Source organism: Microcebus murinus, chromosome 15 (assembly GCF_040939455.1).
Source record: "Microcebus murinus isolate Inina chromosome 15, M.murinus_Inina_mat1.0, whole genome shotgun sequence".
Classification (NCBI taxonomy): domain Eukaryota; kingdom Metazoa; phylum Chordata; class Mammalia; order Primates; family Cheirogaleidae; genus Microcebus; species Microcebus murinus.
Genome location: NC_134118.1, coordinates 34,854,597 through 34,864,381, shown reverse-complemented (window position 1 = coordinate 34,864,381; position 9,785 = coordinate 34,854,597).

Below are 9,785 nucleotides of genomic sequence, written 5' to 3'. Positions count from 1 at the left end.
TGTGAGTGGGAGCAAGCTCCAGAGCCAGTCTTGAAATGCATTCACAGCAGAGCCAAGGACCATAGAGGTCACTGGATGGAACCCTTAAACACCCAACCACATTTAAAGATGTGGAAAATCAGACATAGGGGTTAAGATGCTTCAGAACCAGATTCAGAACTTGGCTCTAATTTCTTTCCACCATATGGCTTCCAGAGGTCTCCCAGCAATTGCACTAGCTTTCCTCCAATAAGTGTATTGATTTCTTGCACACATTCTATGTACCCTAAGCAGGATCACACAAGAATGAGCTAGTTAGTCCTGCAGTTGTTCAGTCTAATGAGAAAGAATGGCAGGATTTAAAAACAATAGCAGGCTTGTGCATGCATCAGAAGAGCAGAGAGACAAGTTGTACCTGTCTGCTGGGGACCAATGAAGGAGAGGGATGTCATGTCAAAGAAGTCTTCACTGACACCATAATTTAGTTGTAAAGAATATAAATATTTCAGGTGAAAAAGACCTCCCTTTTCAAGGCTTTTCAGGCACATGGAGCAGTGCACACATAGGCATAGAGTAGGGAACCCACATCACAATCTGGTTACTACAGGTCATTAAGAGCAATCACCTGTGTTCCCATTGTTACTTTGAGAGAAGGGTGCCAGTCCTGTTACAAAGAACTCCCCATTCTTTTGGGGAAGAACAAATCTGACTCATATGAAGCTGGAGACAAGAGGCAAGATCATGGAGGAATTTTGCACTGTAAAAGTCTGAAATGGAAAAAAAGCACTTCCTGGCCAGGCATGGTGGCTCACGCCGGTAATCCTAGCACTCTGGGAGGCTGAGGCAGGAGGATTGCTCAAGGTCAGGAGTTCAAAACCAGCCTGAGCAAGAGCGAGACCCCCATCTCTACTATAAATAGAAAGAAATTAATTGGCCAACTAAAAATACATAGAAAAAACGAGCAGGGCATGGTGGTGTGTGCCTGTAGTCCCAGCTACTTGGGAGGCTGAGGATTGCTTGAGCCCAGGAGTTTGAGGTTGCTGTGAGCTAGGCTGACGCCACGGCACTGCAGCCCAGGCAACAGAGTGAGACCCTGTCTCAAAAAAAAAAGCACTTCCCAAACTTTCCAAGTGCTTTGGTGAGTATTATGAATGTGCAATTTTGTGAAACACATGAGGAAGTGGGGTGGAATTAGGCCGTGAGAAAAAACATAAGTTTTATGGATGGGGGTTCATTTAAGGATACATGGAGAAGTGGGAAGTATAGGAATCACCCCGACAGGTGAATGGTCACTGCGCTCTGTTCAGCTCACAGCTGCTCTTATGTCCCAAGCACAACTCTAATAGTATCTTCTCTTGTTTCTAGACCAGGGGTGGGAAACCTGCGGACTTAAGGCCACATGTGGCCTTCTAGGTCCTTAAGTATGGTGTTTTGACTGAATCCAAATTTTACAGAATAAATCCTCTCGTTTTTATTAATATATTTTTGTTCATCCTTTATATTTTTTATTTTTAAAATGAGTGTATTTAAAATACCAAAGATTAAAATAAGTTTCAACAAAATAGTCTTCCCTGATTGACCACCACAATTGGAATATTAGTGAGCTATAAAGGCTAAATTGATAGCTGCTATGCTCATGATTTAGATCTAACTTCCTTTGTCTGACTGCTGCCAGTACCCCACAAGGCTGGTTGGCAAGCGTTTATAGGGGGCGAGTACGCCAGTCTGTTATCACCTTTTGACAACAGTGCACTGTGTTTCTGTTTGAAGTGGAATTTGTGAATAGTTGCATAGCTTGACAGTATTTTTCAATTCTGTCTGCTTAACAGCCCATTATGTCAAAGAAGACCAAGAGAATGCTGAAAGAAAAAAACACTTTTTAATGAGGACTAGGAATTGCAATATTAAGATGAAAAACAAAAGTAAAGACAATTCTTTTAAGCAGCAATAAGACCTGGAAATAATGCCACTGAAGCAATTTATAAAGTAACTGAAGCAACTTATATACTTGGGGGGGAAAGGGAAGCCATTTGGTGAGGCAGAAATTGTGAAGGAATGCATTGTCAACATTGTAGGATGCGTAGACCCGGATAACGTTTCAAAGCACAAACGTTGAAAGAACTGCTTCTTTCAAGAAGAGCTGTAACTGGGTGTGGGGTGTTAGTGAGGCTGGGGGGAGAAGGCAGAATGTAGGTCGAGCTGTAAATGACAAATGACTATGGGCTTCTCTTTCTAGTAGTTTGATTGGAGAAGGAAGCAAACAGATGAAGTCCAAAGACTCAGAAAACATAGTGGAATTTCTGACATTTCTTTTTACTTCAGTATGCTTTGGAACAAAATGCACTGTCACCTGCTTTATTACTCATTTAAAAAGCATAAATCACAAGTTAATTTTCATAATTCTTTTCTGAGAGACAAATACTCTTTTTTGTGATATTATCAGAATTGCACTTTTCTTTCAGAACTGATTACTATCAGAGGTTCGGTCAAGTCAATGAACATTCCCGTTTCTACTAGCTTTGAAAAGAACATATACTCAGATTCAAATTGTAATAGGGTCAGAGGAATTAGGAAGGGGTAGAAATCAAAACCATGCTACACGGGACTCCTGACTCTTAGGCTCTCATTCAAATAGCCTGTTGAGGGAAATTCATTACCATTTCTTCCCTTTCACAGAATGGTGGAGCACAGAGATCAAGACAATGCAGGACTCAGAGTCAAACTCTTGGAAACTTTTTGAGCAGCATGATCCTATAAATACTTCAGATTCATTACAATTAAAATATTCATCGAAAAACATAACAAGATTAAACCAATCCAAGTGGCTAACGTGTCCAATGAAAACTGGACAAAATAATGGTTTCTTATCCCTTTGTCATATCCTGACCCAAAATATGTAGCATATGAGACCACTGATCTGGGCCTTAACTGAATCACCTATCCTTTGAAGAAGAATGCATTAGTATTCCTGGGAAAATCTTACTGTTGAGCCAAACAATGAGCCCAAATTCTGAAATTTATCAGATAAGCAACTCCTCTGCTAAGCCTGGCTCAGCCAGCAGCTTTCCCCAAGGATTTGCTCAGGCAGAAGAGTCAGAGCATGTTAAACTCTATGTTAGTCCAGACACCTGATCTGACCAGGTGTCTCACTGATGGGTGGAAATCAAAAAGGTAACAATTGTTACATGGTTGAAGAACATCAAGATTTACCTCCTCTTTGAGCCTCTCCTAACCCCCTTCTCCGTACAGCCTCTCCCTACTGAATTCTTTTTTTTTTTTTTTTTGAGACAGAGTCTCGCTTTGTTGCCCAGGCTAGTGTGAGTGCCGTGGCGTCAGCCTAGCTCACAGCAACCTCAGACTCCTGGGCTCAAGCGATCCTTCTGCCTCAGCCTCCCGGGTAGCTGGGACTACAGGCATGTGCCACCATGCCCGGCTAATTTTTTATATATATATCAGTTGGCCAATTAATTTCTTTCTATTTATAGTAGAGACGGGGTCTCGCTCTTGCTCAGGCTGGTTTCGAACTCCTGACCTTGAGCAATCCGCCCGCCTCGGCCTCCCAAGAGCTAGGATTACAGGCGTGAGCCACAGCGCCCCGCCTCCCTACTGAATTCTTTCTCCACTTTGCCTATGGCAAGTCACAGACACTGCCTACTAGGGAATTTAACAATGGTGAATTCATTTCATTTCACACTATGCACAACTTTTCTGGATGGGGACTTAAGGTGACAATAAACTTTGTGACAATTATGTTTAAAAATGTAAAGGAATTTAAGGCAGAAAGATGGGAGGAAATCTGAAAATGAGATTTAAGGACGTGGATTTGCAGCACCTCAGTATTTAGCTCCTCTGTTAAATAAACTACCAGGCAACCAGCAGGGCTCCAGTCATGGCTGTAGTTGCTGCTGCTGATGTGTCTCCTTCTATAGCTCAGTCGGATTTCTCCACTTTGCTAGTTCCCGTTCTCCTGACCACTCTGGAACCAAGTGCTATGGGGATCTTTTCTCAAAAGAGATTTTTGAGAAAATGCTCATTTTCCATGTATTCACTACACACCAGAGCTGCAGAATTTCCGGGCTTCTGAGGTAGAGAAACAAAGACTTTCTTTTAGAGCAGTGATTCTTAAACTATGATTCTTTACTTGGTTTTGAAACTCAGACTTACCCTCCAAAAGTAAGTTCATTCTTTGGTTTGTACCAGAAAGTGGGAATGGGTGGGATAGATTAGTTGCAGAGCCTTTTTGTTCCTTCTAACGGGGCAGAAATAAAAGTTTACATCATGATGTTAGAGGACTACGTGGTCTGAACAGGCATGACTGAAAGAACTGGCTTTGCAAGAGAGTGTGGAGGTTTACTCTCTTACGGCGTAGTTAATTAAATATAATTTATAACTAGCTGGTTTCCTCTTTGGGTTTTATTACTCAATGTTTTTTTTTTTTGTTATTATTTTCTTACTGAGGTAAGATTAAGCAATTTTAATTCTCAGAACTTGATCTTTATTTTTTCTGATGTAAAACTTTATGTGTTCATCTTCCCATCGTGTCTAGCCTCAGGTGCCTCAGCATTAAGGGCTTCTGCTTTTGCTTACCTTTTCCATGCAAGGTGAACATGTGCGACACAAAGAGTGAACACTCTGCAAGAGATCAGAACATGAGAGTGTTAAATTTTATTTAATGAATATACTGAAACTATGAAATGTTACCACATCCTTGCTGAGTTGATTTATACTCAAACTGCAGTGAAATGGCAATGCTGTCTTGTAGTTACAGTTACTAAGACTGAACATCATACCAGCAGAGGATGAGATCTCAAGTTTCTTTGGGAGCCCAAGGGTAGGAGAGAATCTTCAGGTCATGAATACCTTAATTTTACCCCAGTAAAGTATCCTCAGTCAGAAGTGGGTATTCATGGCAATTTTTGGTATGGTGGTCTACTGAATCAGAGATGCCGATTTGTTGAGAGCTTGCAGGTAACAGGGCTAAAGAAGCTTAAACCAAGGCCCATCCAAGTTAGATGCCAAGAATAACATAGACTCCAAGGAAATGCTGTAATGGAACCAGAGTGAAGATCTGATTCTCCTGGCACTTATTCTCAGCTCTGCTCTGGGGTTTCTACATCAATGAATTGTTCGCAAGCTCACCAGCTGGTAAGAATATTCTTCCACATTGCCACTGCTGGTAGCTCATTTGGAGGAAACATCTTTGATCCCAAATTTATTTTAACATCTAGGTACTAGGGCAGTTGCTTCAAAAAGTAGAAAAGGTCAACTTTTATCCCTTTGCCCCCTTTTAAAATTGCTTGTTTCCTTCTCTACCCAGGCTCAAAGAACTTTTACTGACAGATATGCTCCTAAGCACAAATTTTGCCTGGTAGAAACGAGACCTGGTGGAGTCAAGGGAGGTCTCCTAAGAACTCAGAAGCTGTGGGGCTCGCTTACCAACCATTCCATATTTGTAGTCAAAGTATTCGGATACTTTTTCCTGGCAGGGCAAGCCAGCCAGCTTATTCCCATGGCAGAGTCTTCAGATTCTGCTTCAGTCTTTTCACTCAACTCACATGTATTGAGTGTCCATAATTTGCTAGGCGTTGAACTTGGCGGTTGGGTTACAGAGCCGAAAGACAAAAATTTTACTATCATGGAAAAGGTATGTCGTGACCATAGTGTTATAACTACCTGAGTTGAAAGTGGCCCTAGAAAATATCTAACATTTCAGAATTTATTATTTTATAAAGTGCTTTCACATAAATTTGCTCATTTAACAGCTATAACTCCATAAAGCAAAGAAGAAACTGAGCCTATAAATATTAAGTGACTTGGTTTTTTTCATATAGCCATTTTAACCAATAAGGTAAGTGCTATTCTTGTTTTACAGTCAAGAAAACAGGCTAAATGTCTTATTCAAGACCTTATTCAAGATCTCAGCAATGTAACATGAGGACTCATACCTCAGTATTTTTACTCCAAATTCTGTATTATATCACACCACCCTATTGGTAGGGCAACCAAATAAATAAAGTTACTACTTTCTTTCCAAGATCATACTGCTACATTTAGCCAGTGGTTACTTGGCATGAGAAGGCAACACATTTATTTCTATAGTCTTTACCTGTGCTTTTTGGCTATGGACTTTAAAGTTCAATATGCTATAACAGTTCTTAAGATCTTATATCCTTATCTAGGGAAGTAATATGGAGAGACAAGGCAGTCCCTGTCCCTGGAACCTAAAAGTTAAGCTGACAGAATTGATATCTGGTTTTAGTTTTGTTAAGGCATTTGTTACAGACTATTTGTGTCCCCACCAATACATGTGCCCCTAGTCTGATGGTATTTGGAGGTAGGGCCTTTGGGATGTAATTAGTTTTAAATAATATCAGGAGGGTGGGGTCTCCATAAGGGGATTAATGTCCTTATAAGAAGAGGAAGAAAGAGCAGAGTTCCCTCTCTCTCTTTCCCTGCCATGTGAAGACATAGTGAGAAGGTGGTGGGCTGTGAGCAAGCCAGGAAGAGGGCCCCCACCAGAAATGGCATCTGCCCACGTCTTGGAGTTCCCAGTCTCCAAAACGGTGAAAAATAAATGTCTATTGTTTAAGTCATCCAGTCTACAGCATTTTTTTTTATAGCAGCCTGAGCTAAGACAGTGCCCATCCAAGTTGCACCCAGTTACACAGGTACTACTGTTCATGTTTGGTGGTCCCCTGATGAGGGCAATATGAAGTTTATGAGCTGACACCATTGTGAACATTCTGTATTCCATAGCTGACTATTTGCAAAGCAACTTCCTTTCGTGAAGCTATGCCAAAACAGATATTAAGATAAAACAAAAGCCTGCACCAAGAATAATAGGTGTGTCCTTCTAACATCTGTTCTTTAGTAGACACACAGATGCACACACAGTTTCCTAAACTGGGCATCTCAGTAATTGAGATTTATCCTCTCCATACATGAGGAGGAGTTATTTCTGGGCAGTGAAACCCACATTCCAAATTACAGTGCTGGAACTCAACTGGGCACGCCGAGAAGCTTGGATGCAGCGGTGGCAAATGGACCACTCAGGATCTCCACCAATGGAGAAGGACACAATCCTTCTCAAGGCCTTCTATTGCAATGACAGGCCTGCATTACAAACCAAAGGATGTTATTTACATGTGTGACATATGTAATAATATTGATTCAGAAGAAATCTGTTTTGGTCATTTTCTATGAGTAGACAGGCCTTAATGTCCTCCTTCAGTTCTAAACTTGCCCACAGTCTTTGGCACTTAGGAACCAAGCCCTGGAATCTTTGCTGATGCTATTGAGAAACCAAGAGAGAGGTCACGGTCAGGTCTAAAGGGTGAGGCCCTAATGAGGAAATTAGCCTAGGAGATGGGAAATGTGTCAGAGGTCAAAGTGGGAGGCAGGAGGGGCAAATGGTTCAGGATGGTGCATGTCAGAAGGCTCTGAGCCTACTCTGTTCTCCTAAGGACAGTCTCCTTAGCTTCATGGGGCCCCTCGGGGAACCTATTAAGTGCCAGCTGGAATGTTTGCAGCACTTTGGGAAAACAAAACAAAGACCACACCCTGAGTGCCCTCTGTAGGGTGGGGCCACCTGGTGGATACAGGCCCAGCACCTTTCTTCTACCTGTGATTTTAAATGGGGGAAAGGAGAGGTGGAGCTCAAGAGGCCACTAAGCCCACTCTGAAATGCCTCCGTGCTTCAAGTTTGAAATTGATGGGTTTTCTTCATTTACAGTTGGCTTGGCTTGTTCCCTAACAAAATTAGAAGCTCTTTTAAGGAGTTTCTAAGAGTCTAATCCTCATAGTGTATACAGTGGCACTCATAAATTGTAAAGAATGAGTACAATTTCACTATCCCCCAGCTATTATTTTTTTTTTTTAATTTGTATAGACAAGCAGTCAAAGTGGGGAAGATCTTTCATTTCTAGTTCCTCAGCGGACTTATATTCAAACATCTAACCACCCATTATTTTCCCTTTTTCTTCCTCCCTCCCTCCCTGCCACACGTTTATACTGCACAGCTGAACATAAAGCAGGTGTTTTATTCCCTCTGCATGTGGAAGATGAGGCACGGGATCTTCCTTACAAACAGAGGCAGAGGGTAGCTCTGTGTGGTCTCCCTTAATCTCTGCCCGACAGTATTAATGGTGATATTACTCAGGCAGTGGCTTATGTGCATAAACATGGCACTTATCTCTACAGGTTGTAAATTTCTTACTTAATCATTTGCTTATCTCTGCAGTCTCCTTTCATAGTTTAAAATTCCCATTCTTAGAACTGCTTCTGGGTTTAACTTACAAATGATTTTTTCTGTCTTCCTAAATTTCTTCTGTTGACTGCACGGCTACCATATTTTTAAAAAGCTTTGGCATGCACCAATTTGAAGCAGAGCTGACTGGCTCTGAGAGTACAATAGTTTTCGGGGTGTCTGCCCCACTGCCCTTGTGCTTCCATGGTGGACACACCCTGTCAGATCAGCTTGTGACCTTTCAGGTTGGCTACATCATTACCTGTTTCCATGACTACTGTCATCATTGTCAAAAAAACCCTGTTCTGTCTTGCATTTTTTTCTTGTTTGTCTACTCTCTGATTTAATAGGAGATTGTTAAAATAATTTTCTTATTTCTAGGTTTAGTAGGAATGAACTCTATACAGACCAGATGTTTTGGTATTATTTAATTTTCTAATTTTTCTGTATTGTTTCATAAACATTATTATCACATTTATTTGCAGTTTGCCACCAAAATTTCACTTTTCTCCCATGATTCTATTCGGCCTTCATGGGGACATCTCTGTGATGAAATGGAAAGGCCTGGCTCTTTTTCTTGCTTCTGACGATCTGGGAACTTCAGCAAATTATCTCAGTCTTAATTTTCTCACATATAAATGAAGTTGATACTACTTACTTCTCAAGATTACTGTGAAGGTTAGAGTAAAACTGTGTTGAGCCTCCCAGTAGGCTTGGCTTAATAAATGTTACCCAAGAGGCTATAAGTAGTATCGCCTCCTCCATATGTCTAGGACTATTTCTAGGCTTATAGTTCCTCCTTGGACTGACACATCAATTCTTTCTGTTAAGGTTTATTAAAGAGATTCCTCTGTCCTCCAGCTTCTGCACCACAATTTAGCTCTTAGAAACAAAGCAGTAGCTTGGCTTTCCTACCGCCACGGCTTTGTGGAGCAGGTCCAGGCTGGTGGTGTTCTGGGCGGCAGCATGTGCCATGGGGGCAGGGGCCTGTTCTGTCAGTCTGGCCATTCCATTCAACTGATGGGACCCAGCTGCTGACCTTTTGGAAATCCCAAAAGTGGCCAGACTGGCTTGGCTTACAGCAACTGGATGTGATGGCTCTTTTAAAGCAAGGACTTTAAGAAGAGAAAAGGCTAGTGGCAGTGACATGTTTTTGTGTGTCGAAGCTGGATAACAAGGGAGTTTGTTTGGAAGCTATCTGGGAAAGCAGGAGAAAGGGAAAAGGGAAGTGTGGCTTTAATGCAGAACCAGAGCTTGTGATATAAATGAACATCTTTTTCCAAAATCAGAACTTAGAAAAGCATAATAACTGTTTGGTTATAATTAGCAATCATATTGATAATTCTGGGGTGTTATATCATTCATTTGTGATCAATTTGTGTGTGCCTGTGTGTGCGCGCACACAGTGTTTACTCTAAATATTTGGAAATAATAACCCATTTATAATGATAAGGATATTTAGCCAATTAAAATTTTTAATTAACAATGAAAATGAAATGAAAATTAAATTGAAATGAAAATTAACATTTTCAACATTCTTTATAAATGAGAGTACATCTTC